This window comes from Aquarana catesbeiana, linkage group LG04, assembly GCF_042186555.1.
Source record: "Aquarana catesbeiana isolate 2022-GZ linkage group LG04, ASM4218655v1, whole genome shotgun sequence".
Classification (NCBI taxonomy): Eukaryota; Metazoa; Chordata; class Amphibia; order Anura; family Ranidae; genus Aquarana; species Aquarana catesbeiana.
In genome coordinates this window covers 344693177-344720435 of record NC_133327.1, presented here as the reverse complement: position 1 = coordinate 344720435, position 27259 = coordinate 344693177, and the positions used below count along the sequence as shown (strand labels likewise).

General features: G+C 43.0%; 1 protein-coding gene across 4 annotated transcripts in view; it reads right to left on the bottom strand.

Annotated features, from left to right (window-relative positions):
- Positions 1 to 27259, bottom strand: part of FUT9 (fucosyltransferase 9) — a 322302-nt gene that overhangs the window by 85742 nt on the left and 209301 nt on the right. For all 4 annotated transcript variants that reach the window (XM_073626959.1, XM_073626961.1, XM_073626960.1 and 1 more), the window contains exon 2: positions 1758 to 1919. The gene's annotated coding sequence lies outside the window, so the exon portion shown is untranslated. The remainder of the gene's footprint in view (positions 1 to 1757; positions 1920 to 27259) is intronic.

Below are 27259 nucleotides of genomic sequence, written 5' to 3'. Positions count from 1 at the left end.
AGATTCTCTATTGGATTCAAGTCAGGTGATTGGTTGGGCTATTCTATCAGCTTTTTTTCTTTCTTTGAAACCAATTGAGAGTTTCCTTGGCTTTGTGTTTGGGATCATTGTCTTGCTGAAATGTCCACACTCATTTTATCTTCATCATCCTGGTAGATGGCAGCAGATTTTTAATAAGAATGTCTTGGTACACGTTTTCATTCATCTTTCCTTCAATGATGAAGGAATGAAGTTTGCCAGTACCATAAGCTGAAAAACAGCCCCACACCATGATGTTCCCACCTTCAAACTTCACTGTTGGTATGGTGTTTTTGGGGTGATTTGCAGTGACCTCCAAACATGGTGCGTATTATGGCGTCCAAAGAGTTCAATTTTGGTCTCATCTGACTAGACTATATTCTCCCAGTATTGCAAAGCTTGTCTAAATGTTATGCAGCAAACTTTAAACGAGCTTCTACATGCTTTTTCTTCAGTCTTGTGTGGTGAGCGTGCATACAAGCCATGGCGATTGAGTGCATTACTAATTGTTTTCTTTGAAACAATTGTACATGCTACTTCTAGGTCTCTCTGAAGTGGTCCTTGGCTCTTGGACAACTGTTCTGAGAATTATTTTCACTCCTCTGTCAGAAATCTTGCAAAGTGCACCAGGTTGTAGCCAGTTTATGGTGAAATGATATTCTTTCCACTTCTGGATTATAGCCCCAACATTGCTCACTGGAACTTTCAGAAGTTTAGAAATCCTTCTGTAAACAATGCTATCAATATGTTGCAAAGGTTTTGAGAGAGCTCTTTGCTTTTACCCATCATGAGATGTTTTTTGTGTAACACCTTGGTAATGAGACACCTTTTATAGGCCATTAGACTGAACCAGCTGATATTAGTTTGCACTGACAAGAGACAGGATTTCTTTCTAATTACTGATAGATTTAAGCTGGTGTCTTGGCTTTCAATGCCTTTTTGCACCTCCCTTTCTTTATGTGTTCAATACTTTTTCCATTTTATTACACATAACCTAATTTCTGAACTTATTTGTTTTGTTTTCTTCGTATGTATGGATTTCATTTGTTGTTACCGACATGTGGTGAAAATGTCATGTCAATTGCATCTTTAGAAATATATTTGCCTAGAAAAATGGTGACGTGTTCAATACTTGTTTCACCCACTGTATATAAAGTATATAACCAGGAACCAAGTTCCAAATGACGCAGAATGGGAAGTCTAAGGTCAACCCATGTGAACCTATGGCTATGGACCTTCAAGTATTTACATATTCCTAACAGGCAGTATAACTATCCCTCACTATTTACTGTAGTTGCAGGCACTTTGAAGCAATTCTTATATAAAGGTTGTAGCAGAAGCACTGTGGTATTTCAAATTGTTCTCTCAGCTGCTCAGCTCACCGTGTTATTTCTTCTCAGTAGTGTCTCAGCAGCCTCCAGCCTTCTAATATCAAATGTAAACATAGAGCAGGTACTCTGGGTGAGAAGTACAGAGGGAGTTGAGCTGCTGTAAACTTTTGTTTAAGAAAATACATAATAAATCTATGAAATGGGTTAGATTAACGTGCCTATAAAATACTGCTTACTGTATGATGTTAGGATTCTAAAGAAAACCAGTACACAGAAAAAATGTAAGCCTGTCATTGTTGGCTCCTTTCTAAAATACTCAATTAAAATACTCCTGCAAAAGCTATTTACGTGTTATCAGTTGCTTTTACAAGACTGACATGCCATTGATAAGCCACAAAAAACTATTACCTTCACAATACGTCCTTACTTTGGATTCATCAGGTTTGTGAAGCTTAGCTGGACAACAAAGAATTTAAGTAGCTTGATTCCTCATACTTTCAGAACAGCTGGACATTTCCAGTTATGGTGAAGTCAAGACGCATGAGTACATGTAGAATTTAGAGGTCTATTCTAAAAAGAGAGAAGAACATAGGAAAATGTATTAAACATCATTAATGTATTAGAGTGAATCATCAGGCATTAAGTAAATGAAGGAATAGAACATATAGCCTGAATAACCCACACTTGTTATTTCTTACAATGTTAAACCAATCCAGAATTTGCCTCACACCTTGCTGATGTTCCTCCACAGCCTAAGTTAAGAACATGGTGGGTTGGCCTACATTAATGCTTAACAAGCTTTAGAACCTCTCTTCTGGACTCATTAATGGTAATTTCATTTATCCTTATTCACAAAAAAAGTTAAATAATACAATTTGTTAGACAAACTCTTTAAGCCTACAGATACACCAGAATAAGACTGTAGAAAATGTGTACAAATAAGCAACAATATATACATATATATATATATATATTCCATAGGTTGTATGTGCATATTATTGGGTATTTTCAGTATTGCCAAAGTATACCTGTTAACTCTACCCAATGGAAACATTGGCTTTGTGGGACAACCCAACAAAATTCCATAGTTATACCAGCTGTTACTGATTTGATAGGCTACGCATTATGAATTTTTGTCAAACCTACCTCTATAATTTGAGTGCGTGTGTGTTTTTATTGTAATAGTAAAATCAACAGAGAGAGTATAAGCAAAATATGACTATGTGCAAAAATGTGATATACTTATGATATGATACTTTATTCTTTAAAATCATTGCATTATCTAATAAGAATTAAAACCCAAATGTATTGGTTACTATTATCACAGTATAGTACATGGCTTTATGTTTTAAAAGAACAACCTGCGTACCTACATTGTTTAACATTACTTTATGTAGTGATGTCCATTAATTTCATGTTAAAACAATGTCCTCCATGTTTATCCTCATCAAGAAAACCTTGATTGTGTTTCATCACAAGATACTGTATAACCTTGAAAAAAACATTAAGCTGCTGTAACTCAGGCACTAACATCATATTGTAAAATCACTGAGCTATTGATTCACTAGACTCCCTGTCAGCAATATGTAAAATTAGTTTCAGCTTTGAAACATTTACCATTCAGAAGATAAAAAGAACATTTTATGCTTAGCAACCCAAGGAAATAAAAATAGTACAAAATAATAAAAAAAACGTATTAAAATATAATATTATGAAACACATGCTCTGACATCTAATTATGAAAAATCGAATATGAATCAGCAATTTTTTAGCTATATCCAGATTCAGTGGACCAAAAATAATGACAAATATGTCCTCAGTCAGCACGGGGACATTCTATGTTGGCAAAAAGTAAATCTTTGAATTGGCCTAGGGGCGGTTTAATGTTTCAAAATTACTTTGAAATGTTTACTACATACTCTGCAAGCTAAGTAAATGTAATTTTAAATATCCTCTAACAAATGTAAAAAAATATATATATTTTATTTGGTAAAAGGCAAATGCTTGGCTCCAGAGATCAAACCAGAGATCTTTTATCCACCTGCATAGTGGATACTTGCTTTGCTATCATACTGCTGAGGAAATCAATCTTAGGCTGAAACTAGAAGTGAGCATTAAGCAGTAGATGGCTGAGATGTTGTTTACTTCTCTCCAGTAGTGCTTGGGATTACATAGAGTAGGTCTTGTTACATTTGATGTCTGTGCTCCGCTGGCTTTTACTTGGCCCACAGTTTTCATCACTTAATGTGATGTACTTACTAAAAACATTTACCAAGATAAAAAAGAAAGGGGACACTCAACATTCTTTACCATACTGTGTATTGGATATCGTAACCTAAGTTATTTTATTTGCATCGTAAAAGTTCTCCAGCTCTTTTTGGGTTAAATACAGCGAATTATATCAACACTTCTGAAAAAAGTCATCACCCACACAACAATACCATACCAAAAAAAAAATCTTTTTTCATACAATACATATACAGTAACTGACTTAAAACACTTAAAAGAAGATTGCACCTCTCAACATGGCACATCACAGGCAATGACAACTTTACAACACGCAACATTAGCACTGTAAGAGAAATAATAATCCCCCAACTCAGCTAGACTCCAGTTCATCTGGTGGTATCTGAAAATTAGAACAAAAAAAATGGAGGGTATGACAATTTGAGGAGATGTTGGACCCATGGGCGTAATTTATGCATATTCAGTTATGTCCACCCTTAAAGATCCCTGCGTTCTCCCCACGAGTTTCCTAGGTCTCTTTCCATACTGCCCTCTTCCCTTTTCCCTTCTTGCTCCTTCTTGACCTTTTCTTTCTCTCTTCTTTTACTGTTTATTGTGCTGATTGGTTCTTTTCTCATAATGATGTTTTGCTCTTTCCAGTGCTTTGATAGATTGGAAAGTTAGAATATTCTAAGTTTGCAGACCTCCTATCTACATATTGGGTGTTGTTTATATAAAATACTAAGCCATTTGAAGACCCTCTATTGTCATCATATCCAAAGTCATTGGCAGCTACCCTTCCTAAAATGTTTTGTTTTTCTCTACCTGCTTTTCAATGCTGTAATGAAGCCATACAGTTTATGCACTGGCCCGCGAAATGTGTTATGTCTTGTTGTATATTTTCTCAATTAACTTACTGAAGGTGAAAAAATGGAAAACTCCCCTGAACCTGATTGGGTATTTCAAGTCAAACCAAGCTAGGGTGAAAATGACTTCATTAGTAGGGATGAGCCGAACACCCCCCAGTTCGGTTCACACCAGAACCTGTCAACGGACCGAAAATGCGCACGAACGTTAGAACCATATTGACGCCTATGGAACTCGAACGTTCGAAATCAAAAGTGCTCATTTTAAAGGCTAATTTGCATGGTATTGTCCTAAATAGGGTTTGGGGACCCGGGTCCTGCCCCAGGGTACATGTATCAATGCAAAAAAAAACTTTTAAAAACGTCCGTTTTTTTCAGGAGCAGTGATTTTAATGATGCTTAAAGTAAAAAAAAAAAAGGGAAATATTCCTTTAAATATCCTACCTGGGTGGTGTCTATAGTATGCCTGTAAAGTGGCGCGTGTTTCGTGTTTCCCGTGCTTAGAACAGTCCCTGCACAAAATGTCATTTTTAAAGGAAAAAAGTCATTTAAAACTGCTTGCGGCTTTAATGTAATGTGGGGTCCTGGCAATATGGATAAAAATTGGTGAGACAAACGGCATGGGTATCCCCCAGTCCATTACCAGGCCCTTTGGGTCTTGTATGGATATTAAGGGGAACCCCGAACCCAAATTAAAAAAGTAAAGGTGTGGGGCCCCCAAGTCCTATATACTCTGAACAGCAGTATACAGGCGGTGCAAACAAGACAGGGACTGTGGGTTTGTTGTTAGGTAGAATCTGTTTGTAATTTTGAACTGGTACATTTTTATTGTGTTTAGCTCCAGCCAAAAAATCTATTTGGAAAACCTAGGGAAGGGTTATCACCCCTGTGACATTTGTTTTGCTGTCTGTGCTCCTCTTCAGAAGATTTCACCTCACTTTTTGTCCCAATGACAAATGTTTTTTGAAAATTTGGTTTTTTTTGTGAAACAAGGATTGGTGATAAAGCATCAGTGGAAAGGAGAAAAGTTTTTTTCCATATTAACTCTTACAGGAGAGAATTTCCTAGGGGTAGATTTCATCTCACTTCCTGTTGTCTCCTTCCGTTTGCGCTCCAACTAGAGTATCTGTGAGGGGTTCCAGTGTTGTGGCACCAGCACCAGTGCCTAAGGCCTAATTTTTCAGCCCCTGTTCAACAGGGACATGTAAATAGAATTCTTGATCTAATATTTAACAGCAGGGCCTGTTTCTGCACCCACCAAGACCCTGCTGTGAAATATTAGATCAAGAATTCTATTTACATGTCCCTGTTGAACAGGGGCTGAAAAATTAGGCCTTAGGCACTGGTGCTGGTGCCACAACACTGGAACCCCTCACAGATACTCTAGTTGGAGTGCAGGAACTAGCCCTGCTGCAAAGAATTGCATCAAAAATTGTAATTACACGTCCCTGTTAAACAGGGGCTCTAAAAATTGGGCCTTAGGCACTGGTGCTGGTGCCACAACACTGCAACCCCTCACAGATACTCTAGTTGGAGTGCAGGAACTAGCCCTGCTGCAAAGAATTGCATCAAAAATTGTAATTACACGCCCCTGTTAAACAGGGGCTGAAAAATTGGTCCTTAGGCACTGGTGCTGGTGCCACAACACTGCAACCCCTCACAGATACTCTAGTTGGAGTGCAGGAACTAGCCCTGCTGCAAAGAATTGCATGAAAAATTGCAATTACATGCCCCTGTTAAACAGGGGCTGAAAAATTGGGCCTTAGGCACTGGTAGCGCGACTGGCGGCGCCCAGAACCCCAAATGTTCTTACAAGCTATCATCATGATCATTGAGGAGGAAGAGGATAATTACTCAGTATAACAGGATAGTCACTCAGCATCAGCATAGGCAGTCTTTGAAGGGATCTGACATTTCAAAAAAATGTATTCGGTTACATCAGCATCAGGTGCTTGGTAGCTGGTGGTGATCCAAGACTGATTCATTTTTATGAAGGTCAGTCGATCGACCAAGTGATCGGTTACAAAGCCTCCAGCAGCACTGAATGTGTGTTCCGAAAGAACGCTGGATGCAGGTCAGGCCAGTAGCTCAATTGCATACTGTGCAAGCTCTGGCCAGTGATCCATCCTCAAGACCCAGTAACCCAGAGGATTTTCAGTGGGAAAGGTGTCCAAGTCAGATCTTGCCCCTAGGTATTCCTGCACCATGTAAAACAGACGCTGGCGATGGTTGCTGGAACCGATTATACCTTGGGGCTGTGGACTAAAAAATTGAACACATCGGTCAGACGGCCACCTTCTCTACCGCTCCTTCTTTGACTGACCGAAGCCTCAACATGTTGTCCAGAAACAGGAGTTTGTAACCTCCCAGTCTCTGGGAACGCGTTGCACAGACCTTTCATCCTCTGCTCCCTCTGCAACGGCAAGATAAGGTCCGCAACCTTACCCTTGCAACGTGGATCAAGGAGGGTTGCCAGCCAGTATTGTTCCTTCTCCTTGATACTACGAATACGAGGATCCTTCCGCAGGCTTTGCAGGATCAGGGAGGTCATGCAGCGTAGGTTTGCTGAGGCCTTCGGTCCGGAGTCCTCTGGGTCACTAAGGACGACATGATCTGCAGCCACCTCCTCCCAGCCACGTACAAGTCCATGTGTTTCTTGGGACTGTAAATGATCCCTTAAAGACTGCTGCTGATGCCGAGTGCCAGGCTCCACCTCCATACTGACACAATCCTCCTCCTCTTCCTGTGTGATCGGCGGGCATGCAGGAATACTGTCTGGATAAAGGGGGCCTTGAGAGCTAAGGAAGTCCTCCTCTTCTTGCCTCTGTTCTGCCTCAAGTGCCCTGTCCATTATTCCACGCAGCGTGTGCTCCAACAGGTGGACAGTGTCACTGATGCATGCACTGTCACTGCTCACCATCCTCGTGGCCTCCTCAAATGGTGACAGGACTGTGCATGCATCCCTGATCATGGCCCACTGGCGTGGGGAAAAAAAACAAGCTCCCCTGACCCTCTCCTGGTGCCATAGTCGCATAGGTACTCATTGATGGCCCTCTGCTGCGCTTGCTGCCGCTGCAGCATGGTGAACGTTGAGTTCCACTTGGTGGGCATGTCACAGATTAGGCGGTTCTTGGGCAGGTTAAATTCCTTTTAGAGGCATTATATGACCGGCGGAAATGCACACAGACTTTCCTGGCCTGCCTCAGGACATCCTGTAAGCCCGGGTACCTGCCCAAGAACCGCTGCACCACCAAGTTAAGGATGTGAGCCAAACAGGGCACATGGGTCATTTGTCCCTGTCAGAGGGCGGAGAGGAGGTTGGTGCCATTGTCGCAAACCACCATTCCTGCCTTAAGTTGGCATGGCGTCAACCACCTCTGAACCTGCCCCTGCAGAGCTGACAGAACCTCTGCCCCAGTGTGGCTCCTATCCCCCAAGCACACCAGCTCAAGCACCGCATGGCATCTTTTGGCCTGCATACTTGAGTAGCCACTTGAACGCCTACGGAGCATCACTGGTTCCGAGGACAAAGCACAGGAAGAGGCCATGGAGGAAGAAGAAGAGGAGGGGGTGGAGGAGAAAGGTGTGTCAGAATTATTAGTAGTGGCATTTTGGAGGCGTGGTGGCGGAACAACCTCCAACACTACTGCACCTGGTCCTGCATCCTTCCCAGCTGCCAGAAGAGTCACCCATTGTGCCGTGAAACTTAGGTAACGTCCCTGTCCATGCCTGCTGGACCATTAGTCAGCAGTAATATGCACCCTACCGCTGACCGCCCTGTCCAGCGAGGCATGGACATTGCCTTCCACATGCCGGTAGAGAGTCGGAATCGCCTTCCGTGAGAAAAAGTGCCATTTGGGTACCTGCCACTGAGGAACCGCACATTCCACAAACTCACAGAAGGGGGCAGAGTCTACCAACTGAAAAGGTAGCAGTTGAAGTGCTAGCAATTTTGCCAAGCTAGCATTCAACCGCTGGGCATGTGGATGGCTAGGAGTGAACTTCTTTCGGCGGTGCAGCAGCTGGGGCAGGGAAATTTGCCTGGTACAATCTGATGTCGGTGTACCAAAAGCAGATTGCCCACAAGTACTTGGCTGTGACACACCTAATTCTACACCTTGATTCCTCTCAGTGCAGGTCTCAGAGAGGACTGAAGGTATAGTGGGGTTGGAGATCTCAGCTGATGAGGAGCAAGGAGAGGTCCTCTTTGTTCTTTGGTGTGGGTCTTTTAGATACGCTTGCCAACGAACTGCATGGCAGGTCAACATATGTCTGGTCAAGCATGTGGTGCCCAAGCAGGAGATGTTTTGGCCATGCGAGATACGCTTGAGACATATGTTGCAAATAGCAGCAGTGCGATCTGATGCACTCGTCTCAAAAAAGGCCCACACCAAAGAACTTTTGGAATAACGCACAGAGGCAGCAGCGCCCTGCACACGCGGAGCTTTGCGGTGTGATGCAGTCAGTGTGCTGCCCTTAGGCTGGCCCCTGGAGGGCATCCTGCCTCGTTGGTGATGTGCCTCCTCCTCCTCTCTCCTATCAGGCACCCACATTGAGTCAGTGACCTCATCATCCCCTTCCTCCTCATCACTGGAGCAAACCTGGCAGTATGCTGCAGCAGGGGGAGCATGACTGCCAGATTGCTGTCCTTCTTGGGCACCCCCTCTGTCTGTGTTCACGTTACTGCCTTCATCTAGCTCAGTATCATCATCAGAGCCTTCTAAACACTGGGCATCCTCCTGGAGCATGTACCCAACACTGTGGTCAAACAGTTCGAAGGACTCCTCAGGAGGACATGGTGGGGCTAGGGAAGGAGTCACTGATGCCATTGAGCCGAGGGAAGAGGCTGCGTTGGCAGCTGCTTTGCCAAAGTACCCTGAGCATGGGTGAGAGAGGATGAGGAGGATGAGGACGGCTTGGACATCCACTCGACCAAATCTTCCGCATGTTGCGGCTCAACGTGGCCAGCTGCTGAAAAAAAGGCCAAGCGTGTCCCACGGCCACGTGCTGATGAGGATGCACCGTCTCCAAGACCAGCACTGCTGCCTCTAGACACAGAGCCTGCTTGCCCTCTTTTATTGGCTTGTGACTGTCTGCCTCTCCTTGTTGGCCTTCCAGACATACTAAGGGCCTGCAGTGATATATATATATATATATATATATATATATATATATATATATATATATACTGACACTGCAGCTAGCAAAATCAACTGCCTGCCTGTAGTATGAGAACACCACCAATCTTCTACAAGTAGCTTTAGATGAACACTGTGCAGAGGTCGCACTACATTAACTTGTAGCTTTAGCTGAACACTGTGCAGAGGACGCACTACACCAACTTTAAAATAATGTAGCTGTCTGCGGTAGTGATAGGATCAGGAAAACACCACCAACCTTCTACAGGTAGCTTTAGCTGAACACTGTGCAGAGGTCGCACTACACTAACATGTAAATAATGTAGCTGCATGCGGTAGTGATAGGATCAGGAAAACACCACCAACCTTCTACAGATAGCTTTAGCTGAACACTGTGTAGAGGACACACTACACTAACGTTAAAATAATGTAGCTGCCTGCGGTAGTGATGGGATCAGGAAAACACCACCAACCTTCTACAGGTAGCTTTAGCTGAACACTGTGCAGAGGTCGCACTACACTAACGTGTAAATAATGTAGCTGCCTGCGGTAATGGTAGGATCAGGAAAACACCACCAACCTTCTACAGGTAGCTTTAGCTGAACACTGTGCAGAGGTCGCACTACACTAACGTGTAAATAATGTAGCTGCCTGCGGTAGTGATAGGATCAGGAAAACATCACCAACCTTCTACAGATAGCTTTAGCTGAGCACTGTGCAGAGGACGCACTACACTAACGTTAAAATAATGTAGCTGCCTGCGGTAGTGATAGGATCAGGAAAACACCACCAACCTTCTACAGGTAGCGTTAGCTGAACACTGTGCAGAGGTCGCACTACACTAACGATAAAATAATGTAGCTGCCTGCGGTAGTGATAGGACCAGGAAAACACCACCAACCTTTAGCTGAACACAGTATTCTTGTACATGCATTTTCATTTCTAAAAAACAATGTTCTCACAGTAGCTAGACTTTAATGAACTTGTTTCACGATCTGAAAGGGTAAGACTCAGGAAGCTGTTTATATTATAAAAAAATGTAATGATGAGCATGGCATTTTATGGCATTCTAGTCTGCCTTCTTAGAAATTGATTTGACTATTAAACGTATGAACAAAACAGCAATTACAGCTGCATTTTTCCATTAAAGAAATCCTTGTCCTATGAAGAAAAAAGTGATACATTGCACTAGTCAGCAATTGTTACATAAAAAGACAAGAGAAGCTTCATTGTTCTCAATTTAAGCAAAGAGGGTCAAACATATTTATTTAAGGACTGTTTTTTTGGGGGATCCAGAGGTCAGTATACAAGTTAAACATAATTTCACACATTGCTGAACATGAATATTTACAGAAACCTTCAAAACCAAAGTAAAGTGAGCGCTATATAACAATATAGCAGCTGGCACAAAAAAGGTGAATATACAACCCCAAATGATTATAAAAGAAAAACTGTGCAGCGCTTAAACATAATTAGTGAAACGAGGACACGGCGGCAATGACATCAGCGTGTAGGCCCCTCCCTACAGTAAAGCGTGTTCTTTTTATGCTGAAATTTGTCTGCTTTCTGGTGAGTGTTCTGGCACCTCACACTAAACATTGGAGCAACCTTTTGGATACACTAAACAAGAGTTTCTTCTGATTTCTATCACAGTTTAAAAATTGGACTTTCTACTTATTACACACAATAGGACTTTATATATACTGTATATCTCACAAAAGTGAGTACACCCCTCACATTTTTGTAAATATTTTATTATATCTTTTCATGTGACAATACTGAAGAAAGACACTTTACTACAATGTAAAGAGATGAGTGTACAGCTTGTATAACAGTGTAAATTTGCTGTCCCCTCAAAATAACTCAACACACAGCCATTATTGTCTAAACCGCTGGCAACAAAAGTGAGTATACCCCTAAGTATAAATGTCCAAATTGGGCCCAGTGTCAATATTTTGTGTGGCCACCATTATTTTCCAGCACTGCCTTAACCCTCTTGGGCATGGAGTTCACCAGAGCTTCACAGGTTGCCACTGTAGTCCTGTTCCACTCCTTCATGACATCACAGAGCTGGTGAATGTTAGAGACCTTGCTCTCCTCCACCTTCCATTTGAGGATGCCCCACAGATGCTCAATAGGGTTTAGGTCTGGAGACATGCTTGGCTAGTCCATCACCTGTACCCTCAGCTTCTTTAGCAAGGCAGTGGTCGTCTTGAAGGTGTGTTTGGGGTCGTTATCATGTTGGAATACTGTCCTGCGGTCCAGTCTCCGAAGGGAGGGGATCATGCTCTGCTTCAGTATGTCACAGTACATGTTTGCATTCATTGTTCCCTCAATGAACTGTAGCTCCCCAGTGCTGGCAGCACTCATGCAGCCCCAGACCATGACACTCCCACCACAATGCTTTACTGTAGGCAAGACACACTTGTCTTTGTACTCCTCACCTGGTTGCCATCACACACGCTTGACACCATCTGAACCAAATAAGTTTATCTTGGTCTTATCAGGCCACAGGACCTGGTTCCAGTAATCTTATCTTCAGCAAACTGTTTGCGGGCTTTTTCGTGCATCATCTTTAGAAGAGGCTTCCTTCTGGGACGACAGCTATGCAGACCAATTTGATGCAGTGTGTGGCGTATGGTCTGAGCACTGACAGGCTGACCCCCCACTCCTTCAAGCTTTGCAGCAAAGCTGGCAGCACTCATACGTCTATTTCCCCAAAAAACTCTGGATATGACGATGAGCACGTGTACTCAACTTCTTTGGTCAACCATGGCGAGGCCTGTTCTGAGTGGAACCTGTCCTGTTAAACTGCTGTATGGTCTTGGCCACCGTGCTGCAGCTCAGTTTCAGGGTCTTGGCAATCTTCTTATAGCCTAGGTCATCTTTATGTAGAGCAACAATAATTTTTTTCAGATCCTCAGAGAGTTCTTTGCCATGAGGTGCCAGGGTTGAATTCCACTGACCAGTATGAGAGAGTGAGAGAGATAACACCAAATTTAACACACCTGCTCTTCATTCACACCTGAGACCTTGTAACACTAACGAGTCACATAACACCGGGGAGGGAAAATGGCTAATTGGGCACAAATTGGACATTTTAACTTAGGGGTGTACTCACTTTTGTTGTCAGCGGTTTTAGGCATTAATGGCTGTGTGTTGAGTTAATTACTTGACCACTGGGCACTTAAACCCCCTTCCTAACCAGAACAATTTTCACCTTTCGGTGCTCTCACATTTTGAATGACAATTACTCAGTCATGCAACATTATACTTACATGAAATTTTTGTCCTTTTTTTCACACAAATAGAGCTTTATTTTGGTGTTATTTAATCACCATTGGGTTTTTTATTTTTTGCGCTATAAAAGAAAAAAGACCAAAAATTCTGTAAAAATATACATTCTTCTTTGTTTCTGTTATAAAATTTTGCAAATTAGTAATTTTTCTTCATAAATTTTGGGCAAAATTTATACTACTAAATATCTTTGATAACCCAAATTGGTGTAAATTATTTGGTCTTTGTGAAGGTTATAGAGTCCACAAGCTATGGTGCCAATCTCTGAAAATTGATCACACCTGATGTACTGACGGCCTATCTCATTTCTTGAGACCCTAACAAGCCAGGAATGTACAATTACCCCCCAAATGACCCCTTTTTGGAAAGTAGACATTCCAAGGTATTTAGAAAGAGGCATGGTGAATTTTTTGAAGTTGTAATTGTTTCCCACAATTCTTTGCAAAATCAAGATTTTTTTTTTCTTTTTTTTTCACAAAATTGTTATATTAGCTGGTTATTTCTCACACACAGCATATGCATAGCACAAAGTACACCTCAAAACACATTCTACTACTCCTCCTGAGTATGGCGATACCACATGTGTGAGACTTTTACACAGCGTGACCACATACAAAGGCGCAACAGGCAGGGAGCACCGCCAGGCGTTCTTGGAGCATAAATTACACATCTAATTCCTTGACTACCTCTTATGCCCCGTACACACGGTCGGACTTTGTTCGGACATTCTGACAACAAAATCCTCGGATTTTTTCCGACGGATGTTGGCTCAAACTTGTTTTGCATACACACGGTCGCACAACGTTGTCGGAATTTCCGATCGCCAAGAACGCGGTGACGTACACCACGTACGACGAGACTAGAAAAGGCCGGTTCAGAACCAAGCGCGGCACCCTTTGGGCTCCTTTTGCTAATCTCGTGTTAGTAAAAGTTTAGTGAGAGACGATTCGCGCTTTTTCAGACTCGTGGCTTTCAGATCGTTTTCTGACGTTCAGTTTGTGTTTGTGGGTTTGTATCTGCTCTTCAGTGCGTGCAGTCAGTTCGTATCGGAGTTTTCTGTGTGATCTTGCCTGCCTGCTCGTTGCTGTTTTTCAGGTCGCTCTTCACAGGCCTTGCTGTTCTTCAGTGCGTTCTGTTTTCTAGCCATGTTTCGTATGCATACTCCTCGTAGAGTTCATGCTGTGCGGGGGCTTGGTGTTGGGGTCCTGACCTTGACACAAGTCCAGTCCATGAACAGGGTGGGGAGGAGTTCATGGACCAAGAATTGGTTGCTTCAGCGTGACCAGTTCTGTCACATGCCTTTGCTGCGTGAGATCCGTGAGAATAATCCTGATGATTTCAGGAACTTTCTCAGGATGACGGACCCCGTGTTTCACCGTTTGTTGGCTTCGCTGACCCCCTATATTAGCAGGCAGGATACCTGCATGAGGCAAGCCATCACTCCGGAGCAGAGGTTGGTCGCTACCTTGCGGTATTTGGCCACAGGGAGAAGCCTGCAGGACCTCAAGTTCTCGACAGGCATCTCCCCCCAGGCTCTGGGGATCATTATCCCAGAGACCTGTTCTGCCATCGTACAGGTCCTGCAGAAGGAGTATATGAAGGTAAGATTTTTATCCTTTTATATCACATTTTATTGTATTGAATGTTTGATAATATATTGTATTTCTTCCCTCATTCCCTAATTACCATGATTGTAATATGCTGTGAATGTCCCCTTTGTTCTCATGCATGCTGAATTTTTATATAATTATTATTTTAGGTCCTTCATACATATTTGCCCTTCAATAACCTCCCCAGCATGGTGTCTCTTGGCCTATATTCACCTCATGTAGTCACTTAATGTATTTTATCAGCTCCATAGTAGTGCTTTACCCCAAACACCCCCTAAAATGTTTGGAAATGTTATTTTTGATTTAAATTCAGGCAGAGTGCCAGAGGCTTTTTTTTTGTGGTGTCCCCAAATTTTTTTTAACCCTCCCCCCCAACTGCTAAGTCAGCTGATCCCAATTCTCTATCCTCAATCATCTATCTGCTGACTTTGCCAAACCCATACACACTATACCCACCTCTTTACTGGTCAGATTTATGGATGAATTCCCCAAAGCATGTAGTGCAAGGGCCTGCCTGTATACTTTCCAATGGTACTGTTTAAACTTTTTGTATCCTATTATTATCTTGATAGGTAATAGCAGAATGTTCAAATGTCCTCAAATGTGTACAGTGTGTATTTATATCTTTGTATTATGACACTTCTTACCTGTCCAGTGGTCTGCCAATAGTGTAACTAAGGAGGGGCTGTTCCAAGTAATACCCTGTATTTAGGCATTCATCTCTCAATGAAGTGAAGAGGGTTACCTGTCCAAGAGTTCCCCCCCCTATAATGTTAGAAATGGCCCATGAGAGGGGGGGAGGGGGAATATGATAGGTGTACCTTATACTTTGGCCTTGTTAAATTCCCCTTAGTAAATGCTATCTGGAGGTTGCCCCATAATGTTTGTGTCTAATCTGCTTGCCATGTTTCTGTGAAAAATAGTAAGGTTTATTTTTTTTTCCTCAACAGTTTCCTTCAACGCCACAGGAATGGCAGACTGTGGCCTCCCACTTTGCCCAGCGGTGGGACTTTCCTAACTGCGGAGGGGCAATTGATGGGAAACACGTCCACATCGTCCCACCACCCAACTCGGGGTCGTACTATTATAATTACAAGGGGTTTAATAGTATAGTGATGTTGGCGGTGGTGTCGGCTAATTACGAGTTCTTGTATGTGGACGTGGGGAAGGATGGCCGGATGTCCGATGGTGGAGTGATCGCCCAGACGGAGTTCTACAGGCGTCTCCAGAATGGCAGCTTGGACTTGCCACCTCCAGAGGACAATGTTGAAGGTCTCCCATTTGTGCTTGTTGCTGATGAAGCATTTGCGCTGGGGGACCACCTGATGTGGCCATTCCCGATGAGGACCCTCACCCCGGAACAGAGGGTTTTTAATTACCGGCTGGCCAGAGCCCGAAGAGTGGTGGAGAACACATTTGGAATCCTGGCCAGCCGGTTCCGATTATTTCTGACACCCATCCATATGGCGGAGTATAAACTGAACCATATAATACTTGCCTGCTGTGTTCTCCATAATTTTTTAAGAAAACATTCAGCCAACTATGCTGGCTCAGTTGGGCCTGAGGCCGGAATCCCTAATCCATCAACACTGACGGCGCTTGAAAGTGGCCGTCCTGGCTTGCCCTCCCTGAATGCCCGTGATGTCTGGTTACGCTACCTGGAGTTCTTTGCGGGTAGGGGGGCTATCAATATGCCAGACAATCTGTGACACCTTTTTCAAATAAAAAACAACCAAAAGAAATTCTTTGTGGACATTTACTGCTTGTGTTTGTTTTAGCTGACCCTGACAGAAATGTGTTGAGTGCAGAAAATGTCGTGATTGGGTAACCTTATAAAAAACAGTGTTGGCTGGTACTTCCTAAATGCAAAAACACATTTCACTACAAGTGCACTTGCAACTGCACTGAACCTGCACTTGTAGTGCAAAGAGGATTTGCCCTTAGGAAATAACCCCCATTTTTGCATAAAACAGCAATTACAAAGTGTTGTAGTGTTGAGACAATAATCCACACATTCTTGCACTTTTTTATATCTGCACAATCACATGTGCATTTCCCAAAGGTTTTTAAAACAAACCAACATGTTTGTTGTATAACAATGTTTGCAGTAGCATTATGAAAAATCAAAATATCCATTTCAGATAAAACAGGCCTGTGTAAAACCAACAAGAAAGCCAAAAAACTTGAACTTACAAAGTTCACATTAGGTAAAACCTGAAGGCTATATCAGACATCAGTATTTAGGAACTGGGTTTGATATAGCGTTCAGATGGGGGGAAATCACCCCTGGAAAAGCCAAATTTGGAAGATGCACACCAATTTACGAATGTCAACATGTGCTATCTGCCATCAGGGGGGATCAAGGGACGTGTTTTGGGGGAGCAAGCCCTTCCTCATCGCTACTTTATAATTGAGGAAGGGGTTGCACCCCCAAAACGCGTCCATTGATCTCCCGTGATGGCAGATAGCACATGTTGGCACACTGTGTGCATCCTCCAAATTTGGCTTTTCTAAACATTTAAAAAATTTTGGTACGATAAAACAGGTGATTTTGTGGGGTTTAAATTCGCCCCAAAACATCAATGATGTTATTATTTTTTTTAATAACATCACTGATTTGTTGCTGGATGTTTTGCAATTGGAGATTACACCCCATGATCTCCCCGATCAGTATCTGGGCACTTTCAGATGTAAAGCGTTCTGGATCACGATCACCTAAAAAGAGATAAAGAACAAAAAAAAAAGGTCTCAAAAATCTGCCACCAGCCATCTCTTTTACCTGAGCCTGTGGTCGCAGACACTCACCTGTTGTGGTGCCAATCTCCACCATGTCGTCTTCTTCCTCCTGCTCCGCTTGGGTTGGGGGTATTTCCCCTTCTTCCAGAGGGTGGGGGGGTCTCTGGTCTCCTGGGATGAGGGGTGTCCGAGTCTTTTCTCCCCTATGTAAAACAAAAATGGTATAATTAGCACACAGATATTTGATGGCAGAACTAGAAATAGGAAACATTGCTTGGAAGTGGGGTACAATTGTCTATTTTAGCAGAGTTCCAAGATGTATATTTTTTATTGCCCTTTGTCAAGCTGCAATACTTTACCTGTTTGGTACAAGCTTCACAGATGTAGCCCCCCCTATAGTATACACTGGAGCACCTGTGTGGCCCCCCCTAATAAAAATGGTGTTCTTGTGTCCCACACTAGTGCTCCAGTGTCCAGATGTGAAAACAGCTGCTCAGTGTCCTCTCCTTACACACAATCTAGTTTGCATTTCATTCTAGTAACAAACCCATCTACACAAACAAATATTTGGCATCCAAGTAGGCCCCCAAAAATGTGTGAAAATGCATATGGCCTAAACAATGGTGTTCTAGAGGCCGAAAGAAAAATGTTTGATACGAACGAATAATGTGCCCATGAACATTAAAGTTGACCTTTTGAAACGTTACAACTAATAAAAGCATATGGAGCAGAACGAACGTAATAAAGACAGAAAGAATAGGAACACAACACAACTACTTACTTTTTTGCAGCACTCTCCGGATATTTCGGTACTGCTCTGGCTCTCTCAACTTCAGGTCCGACCACCGCTTCCTGAGCTGATCTTTAGACCTTCGTACCCCAAAATTCCGCTCTAGACTCCTGACCACTTTCGCCATGATCTTGGCCTTTCGGATGTTCGGGTTGGGGTAAGGCCCATATTTTCCGTCATAGTCGGACTTCCTCATGATGTCGACCATCTCCAACATCTCCCCAAACTACATATTTGTGGCCTTAAAACGTCTCCTTCTGGATCGGGACGTGCCTGGATCCGGGCTTTCCTCCTCCTCCTCCTCGTTGCTACAATTAGCCCGCACCTGCTGTATGTCCGCCATCATGCTCTTCACCCACTGCGCCGAACGAAAAGGGGCGGGTAATACACTAGAAAGAACGTCAGGGACGGGCGGAGTTACACGCATGCGCAGTGTATATAAAGCGTAACACACGTGCGTATTACGTTTGATCTGTGAGCGGAGGAAGGATCATTGGACGCGGCGATCGTAAGAACGAAGGTAAGAGACAAACTTGTGCCTATACTGCTTCTAGATTGAGGCCTATATTGTAACAAGATTAGGAGAGTTTTGTGTGACATTAGGCTTTGTCTTGTGTTGTGTCTTGCAGTGAACATGGATATGGTACTGAAAGATAAGGACTTCATTTCAGTCTTCATAGAGATGCTAAGGGAGCTGCCCTGTCTGTGGGAGATTAAACACCCCCATTACAAGAACCAAGCAAAGAGGAAGGCAGCACTGGAGCAATTGTGTGAAATTGTGAAGCAGGTGATCCCCACGGCAGACATCACTTTTTTAAAGATTTTCATTGGTGGCCTGAGGAGCACATATCTGAGGGAGCGCAATAAAGTCCTGGATTCACAGAGATCCGGAGCAGCAGGTGACATCTATGTCCCCAGGATGTTGTACTACGACAGGCTGCACTTTCTGGCAGGCCAGACTGAACCCAGGCCATCCCTCTCCAGTCTTCCACGCTTCCTTCCCCCCCGGCTGAGGCTTCTGACGCCCAACCTGGGCCTTCCAGGCCGCATGTGGAGGAGCCCAGATTGAGCCAGGTATGGCATTCCTCTAAATATTTCTGCTTGTCCAATCAATGATGTGAACTAGATGTTAGTTGGGAGTACTAATTAAGGATTATGATTGATGATGCAAAACATTACAACTATGTCCCTTTTTCATACACAGGGAAGTCTCAGCCAGGAGGTGGCCGGGCCGAGCCGGCTGGCTGATCTGCAGGTCCCTCCACCCCCCCTGGAAACAGAAAGTGGCAGTAGGAGGAGTGCCCTAGAGGAGGCGGCTATCAGATTCTTTTGGAGGGCTACAGAGGTCCTGGGAGCACCACACACCAGGCAGGAGAACATTGCTGCATTCATTGCCTATAAAATGCAGAGGATTGAGGAGGGCCAAAAAGCCATGTGTGAGGCCCTCATATCTGAGGCTCTGGCGAAAGGTGTGTAGGGCCAAATTACACCTCACACACAGCTTTGGGATGGTCCTCCTCCTCCTCCTGCAGGTCCTACTCCTCCTCCAGGTCCTACTCCTCCTCCTGCCACATCTCCAACTGCACAGCCACAGCCCGGAAGGAAGTGTGAAAGGAAGACCAGACAGTGAGGACCCTGGATCCAGTCTGGTGGGCCAAAAAATGCAGCCTCTTGTGGTACCACAGCCTGCGGACACAGATGTCATCTGCTGCTATCCAAGTCTCTGTGAATCCCGGACCAGACTGCCCTCCCTTACATATGGACTCCTCAGGCCACCAATTTTGATGTTCAAGAATTGATGTCTGCCGTGGGGGTCCCAGGCTTCGCTAATTTCTCTTGTTGATCCAGTGTTGCCTTCCTCTTTGTTTGGTTCTGATCCCTTAATAAAGGATTTTTGTTTTGAATTCTACTCTCCTATGTGTTTTACTTCAAAAAGGACAGTTGGTTTGTGAGGATTCAGGTACATTTCAAATATACAATGTGAAATGAACAAGGGACACCAACAACAAACAATCTCCTTGAGATTAAATAATAAAAGATATCAATGGTGTTGGGGTAACCTGACACACAAAACACACCCAAAAATATTCTGGAGTAAAAATAAAAATAACATTGAACAAAGATCAGCCTTGGAAAAAATCCAAACATTAAATAAAAAAAAGGCTTAAAATACAAAATAAAAAAAAAATAAAAAATATAAAACTGTCAGATGTGACAACTAATAACAATATATTGAGGGAATCCCACTAAAACAACACAAATAAAAGTTTGTGAGAAGTGTGTGTGAATACGAGCAGCAAAACGACTTAATTCTTGTCACATTCTAAAGAAGAAGAGAGTGCGTTGTATTAAACCATTTTGAACATTGCAGCGTGACGAAAGTGCTGTATCCATTGCGAACGCTAAGTTTACCAGAACGAGCTGTCCCGTGTCGGAATTTCTTCTGAGCATGCGTGGCACTTTGTGCGTCGGAACAGGCCACACACGGTCGGAATTGACGCGATCGGATTTTGTTGTCGGAAAATTTTATCTCCTGCTGTCCAACTTTGTGTGTCGGAAAATCCGATGGAAAATGTCCAATGGCGCCCACACACAGTCGGAATTTCCGACAACACGCTCCGATCGGACATTGTCCATCGGAAAATCCGACCGTGTGTACGGGGCATTACACTTTTGAAGTCCCTGGAGCACTAGAACAATGGAAACACCCCAAAAATGACTCCATTTTGGAAAGAAAACAACCCAATGTATAATCTATGAGGCATAATGAGTCTTTTGAACATGTCTTTTTTTTCTACAAGTTTTTGGAAAATGTGTAAAGAAAATGAAAACACATTTTTACACAAATTTGTCTATTTATACAATATTTCTAACACACAGCATGTACATACCAAAAATTACACCCCAAAATAGATTCTCCTACTCCTCCTGAGTATGGTGATACCACATGTGTGAGACTTTTACAAAGCCTGGCCACAAAGAGAGGCCCAACATGCAAGGAGCACGTCAGGTGTTCTAGGGGCATAAGTTTCAAATCTAATTTGACTACCTATTACACTTTTGTGAGGCACTGTAGTGGCATAGATGTGGCATGAATGAGAACTGATGTGGCATGGATGAGCATGAATGGGGATGGATGATCGTGGATGGGGATGGCTGAGTATGGATGGGATGACTGAGCATGAATGAGTATGGCCGAGTACGGCAGGGTATGACTGAGTACGGCTGAGTATGGATGGGATGGCTGGGTACGGCTGAGTACGGCTGGGTAAGGCTGAGTTCGGCTGAGTATGTCTGAGTACGTCTGAGTACGGCTGGGTACGGCTGAGTACGGCTGATTATGGCTGAGTACGGCTGGGTACGGCTGAGTACGGCTGAGCATGGATGGATGGATGAGTATTGCTGAGTATGGATGGATGGATGAGTATGTATGGCTGAGTATGGATGGATGAGTATGTATGGCTGAGAATGGATGGATGGATGAGTATGTATGGCTGAGTATGGATGGATGGATGGATGGATGGATCAGTATGTATGGCTGAGTATGGATGGATGGATGGATGAGTATGTATGGCTGAGTATGGGTGGATAGCTGAGCATTGATGGTATGGATGGTTGGGTATGGATGGTATGAATGGCTGGGTATGGCTGGCTGAATGGCTGGAGTGGGCACATATCAGCGCTGTGGGCACTACACATCCAGCCCACAGCGCTGCAGCACTCGATCTCTTCCCTCTCACTGTACAGATCTGATGTGATGCCGGTTTGTTTACATGTTACAGACATGCTATCAGCAGCCATTTACCATGATGCGCCAGGTCCAGGGGGCGTGTGAGAGCAAGATTCTGGGAGGACGTCCATGGACGCCCTCCCAGAATAAGCCGACCGTGCTGTAGCCGTCTTTCGGCTATGGCCCGGTCGGCAAGTGGTTAATTTGAGGGGACAGCAAATTTACACTGTTATACAAGCTGTACACTCACTACTTTACATTGTAGAAAAGTGTAATTTCTTCAGTGTTGTCCCATGAAAAGATATAATAAATAAAATATTTACAAAAATGTGAGGGGTGTACTCACTTTTTTGAGATACTGTGTGTGTATATATATATATATATATATATATATATATATATATATATATGTCTCATTTTGTTGTGTACTCCTTGCTGGGTTGTTTGGGATGTTCTATTCTATTGCCTTGGATATTCGCTATCGATATCCGCTGGGAACTCTGGAAGGAAGCGCTAGCCCATGAGCAGCCACACCAGGGAAAAATTCTCTCCTCCTTCCAGGAAAGGTACTGGTCACAGCACGACGTGCGAATGGTGTTTTTGGGGGAACAACCGCATAAGGAATGGAAAGCTGAATTAACCAGGCTGGTTCAGGTGGAGATGCGGTTGGACAAGAGCTACAGAGCCCACTGCTGGTATGTAGCCCAAGTGTGCCCGTGGACAGCGGACGATACCCCAACTGAAGGCTTTGGCTATGATGGAGTTCGGCTGTTATTAGAGAGGCTGTCAAAGGACCCTGACTTTGGGAGCGATTTGGAGTGACGTTTGGAAGAAATCTCAGAATACAGAGAACGGATGCTGAATGTCTCAGAAGTTCCCTGGGCACTGGAAGATTTGGAGTTTCTAGCCAATCAGGAATAGGAGTTGGAGATTGCCTACAGACAGCTGCTAGATTCTGCTCAGCAGCAGGTCTGGGCTCCCTTTGCCTGTGATTATCAGGAAATACCAGCTGACAACTCTGAAATCTTGGCTGAAGAGTCAGCAATGTGGCAGAGTAACAGTGTGCTTTGCCAACCTGTCCCCGCAGCTATGGACATGGAGGTCTTATGGTAGATGCAGGAAGTGCTCACTGACCTTGATGATATTGTTTCTGCATGAGATGATCTTGGATGGAGGAATGCATCTGTTCAGCAGCTGGATGAGGAAATGGGAGATGGAGCAGAGTTCCAAGATGTGAGAGATGTTCCAAGCTCATCTCTCCAGCCACAGGCCACAGAATGTATGGATTTATTTAACCGTTCATCAGAGGATGTTATAGATTATGCCAAAGTGTTGGCATTGGGCCCAAGTGCAGCCAACCCATGCCCTGGATTTTCAGCAATTTGAGAGACTTGTGATTTAATTGACTTTTCAGCTGAGGAAGAAAGGGCCGCCAGTTTGAGACCTCTGGCCTAGGCTATAAGAAGATTGCCAAAACCCTGAAACTGAGCTGCAGCACCGTGGCCAAGACCATACAGTGGTTAACAGGACAAGTTCCCCTTAGAACAGGTCTCGCCATGGTTGACCAAAGAAGTGCACTTGCTCAGCGTCATATCCAGAGGTTATCTTTGGGAAATAGACGTATGAGTGCTGCCAGCATTGCAGCGGTTAAAGGGGTGATGGGTCAGCCTGTCAGTGCTCAGACCATACGCTGAATACTGCATCAAATTAGTCTGCATGGCTGTCATTCCAAAGATAATGCACAAGAAAGCCCGCAAAACAAGTAGACTAAGGACGTGGATTACTGGAACCATGTCCTGTGGTCTGATGAGACCAAGATAAACTTATTTGGTTCAGATGGTGTCAAGCGTGTGTAGCGGCAACCAGGTGAGAAGTACAAAGACAAGTGTGTCTTGCCTACAATCAAGCATGTTGGTGTGAGTGTCATGGTCTGGGGCTGCATGAGTGCTTCCCGCACTGGGGAGCTACAGTTCATTGAGGAAACCATGAATGCCAACATGTACTGTGACATACTGAAGCAGAGCATGATCCCCTTAGCCATTAGGTAGTATTCCAACATGATAACAACCCCAAACACACCTCCACTGCCTTGCTAAAGAAGCTGAGGGTAAAGGTGATGGATTGGCCAAGCATGTATTCAGACCTAAACCCTCTTGAGCATCTGTGGGGCATCCTCAAACAGAAGGTGGAGGAGCGCAAGGTCTCTAACATCCACCAGCTCCATGATGTCATCATGGAGGAGTGAAAGAGGACTCCAGTGGCAACCTGTGAAGCTCTGGTGAACTCCATGCCCAAGGGGTTAAAGCAGTACTGGAAAATAATGGTGGCCACACATAATTTTTACACTTTGGGCCCAATTTGGACATTTTCACTTAGGAGTGTACTCACTTTTGTTGCCAGCAGTTTAGACATTAATTGTCTCATTTTGTTGTGTACTCCTTGCTGGGTTGTTTGTGGTGTGTCTGTATTCCAATGTTCTATTGTGTCTGTCTGTCTTGGATATTATGGGATGTGTATGTAGATTAGCTGTGAGATTGGTTGGGGCAAATTCCTCCAACAGCTCTCACTGCTGATTGAACAGTCTACCCTGCCCGGAATGCAAAGGTGGGGGATTGTCCAGAGTATTACCTGTGTACCTGTGTTTTCAATAAACAGTCCATGTTCAGCAACCAAATGAGTATATATTATGAAGTCATACCTAAACACTTTCAATTTGTATGCAATCAGGCAGGCCCTTGCACTACAGAGCTGATGGTAAATCTAAAATAAATTGAACAAGAAAATTGTATAATGTATGGCTAGCTTAAGTGATGTTCCTTGTGCTCATTTTTCTGTTTGTGATTTTGCCCGCATTTAGGCTTTCATTAAATGGTGTTTATTAAATATAAACATATTTCAGCCCAGAGAGGCCATAAAGGATGTACATATGAAGTATTAAGCAATGTAAGAAGATTCAAGCCATACTTCAAATGAGTCTGAGTATCAGCAGGAACTCTCCGTCTACACTGAAAGGTCACTACAAGACCGGTCACATTTGATATGACAATGTTTCTAAATGGAGCAGGTTCACACAGATTTCTATCTTGTTGACATGCACTTTTCTATTCAAGTTGAGTGAATGGGACCTTTACAATGCATTAACAAGTAAAAGTAGGTACAATATGAAATTGTGAATGCAGTTTTATCTTTAAGTGAAGGGCATATCAATTTTTTATACCTTATGAACAGTACATGTATTATTCAAGAAAAAAATGGATAAAACAAAATTGAGCACAGTTTTACATGGTCAGTATCTCTCTTTTTTTCTTACATATTTACCAATATAACAAAATATTTATATACCTATTTATATACCTGAATTCTAAAATGTTCTTTTTATTCTTATGTGAAGATGAGATGTAAATGGAAACAATTGACATTTTTCATTCTTACAGGATAGTCAAAGGAATAAACATAATAGGACAGGCTTTCATGGTAAAGCAGTGTTTTATATTCAGTTCGTCAGTAGATTTGTGTCCACTAACAGTGATCAGCAATAGGGAATCAATACTATTAGCTACCAGCCAGTTCATACTGAATGCAGTTAATGACAGCCTTTTTACAGTAGGGTATACACACATCTCAGTTCCATTGCAGGCTCCAATGCACAAACACACACTGTGCATTGATAGCGAAGAGCACCCACAGCCATTTATTTGTATGAGGCACAGCACATCACATTTAAGTTGTTCTGAGGCATATACAGTATACAGGAGGAAGAACTAGAAGGCGTATATTGCTTTTTAATATTCAGGAATTTTAGTTGACCAAGTATGCAATACTATTATAGTCCATCAAATGATGTACTCAGCATTCTAGCAGATGAAAAGTAGTGTCACTCTGCAAACAGATCTCACTAGCTGTAAACCTTGCTGTCTGTTCTGTAAGCAGTATTGATTTTATATTTTGGGAGAATGCTACCTGAAGCCAGAAGATCTGAGATATGCAGTAATAGCACAATTGTGCTTCTACCAGATCAAAATGTATACAGTGCCATCCTTCCACAGTGCTAGTAGCTGAATGCTAAAACCATCAGCTTACAGCATTGCCTCGTCCTAATTGGATAAATCGTCTAATGCTAAGGGAAATCTCTGGATTTGGACAGGGCTCTTAAGCTTGTCTTGAAGTGTGTTTCACAGCCATGCAATTTCATGGCAGACATTTCAGATTTTTTTAACCCTTCAAATAAGCACTATTTTAAGCACTATTTTAAGAAGCTAAACCTAAATAGTTATACTTAGGGTGGAGAAAAGGACAAGTACCCTTAGCTATTTCAACTCTTCCTTGTTAGGTAGGTGTGCACAGTTTTAGAAAAATAAAGTCAGTGCAGCATATACACAAGGTTATATGTATATTAGAAGATAGGTAGATAGATAGATAGATAGATAGATAGATAGATAGATAGATAGATAGATAGATAGATAGATAGACAGATAGACAGATAGACAGATAGACAGATAGACAGATAGACAGATAGACAGATAGACAGATAGACAGATAGATAGATAGATAGATAGATAGATAGATAGATAGATAGATAGATAGATAGATAGATAGATAGACAGATAGACAGATAGACAGATAGACAGACAGATAGACAGATAGACAGATAGACAGATAGACAGATAGATAGATAGAGCTCTGCATTTTTAAGCATTGTTATTTGTCTTCATAGTTTGTGCAGATTATATCTATATATAGCATAAATGCTGCAGGTAATATTTGTTTTAAAGGTATGATACTTAATCTGTTAAATTCTCAAAGTACAATGTAGAGTGTCCAAAAGTCTATACAGATAGCATGCTGGAGTAGATCAAACCACATATTTTACAGTATCTGCACTCCCAAAATTGCATGGGGTCATATATTCTATTATCTGTGACCAGAGTGCAGCCAATACTATATTTCAGGAACCAAATTATTGCTGAAGTAGATGATGGCGAATCTTGGCACAAAAACGAATGGCCATAATGGACAAAAGCAGATGGAGGCTTGCTGTTGTTGCCCACCATGTTTTTTCCACAGCCAGCATAGTGTGATGACATTTTATATGTTCTATAAGTGTCTGAAGTTCTGTGCCTGGATGGCAACAGATTTGTTGAGCACCAAAGTCACAGCTCCAATAGCCTTGTTTCCCAAAGCAATGATGAACAAATCCTGGTAGCCATACCTTTTAGGGTGTTGGTCCCTTTATGAATTTAGGTAGTGGAAATCACATTTAAAGCCAAATTAGACTTCCCCCTGCACCCTTTAAAAAAAAAATCAATATACTTACCTTTTTCCAGATGTCTTTGGACCAGTCAAGCAACTTTAATTCATTACTATTAAATGCCCTCTTCAATCCATTCTTCCTCAAGTGGCGGGCACAACTAAAATGATATGGCACAACTCTCTGCAGCCTTCTGTAGTTAGTCCATGATGAGGGCAGGCCTTTGAACCCCTAGGCTCACAGGAAGTAGGTTGACTGGAACAGAGTGT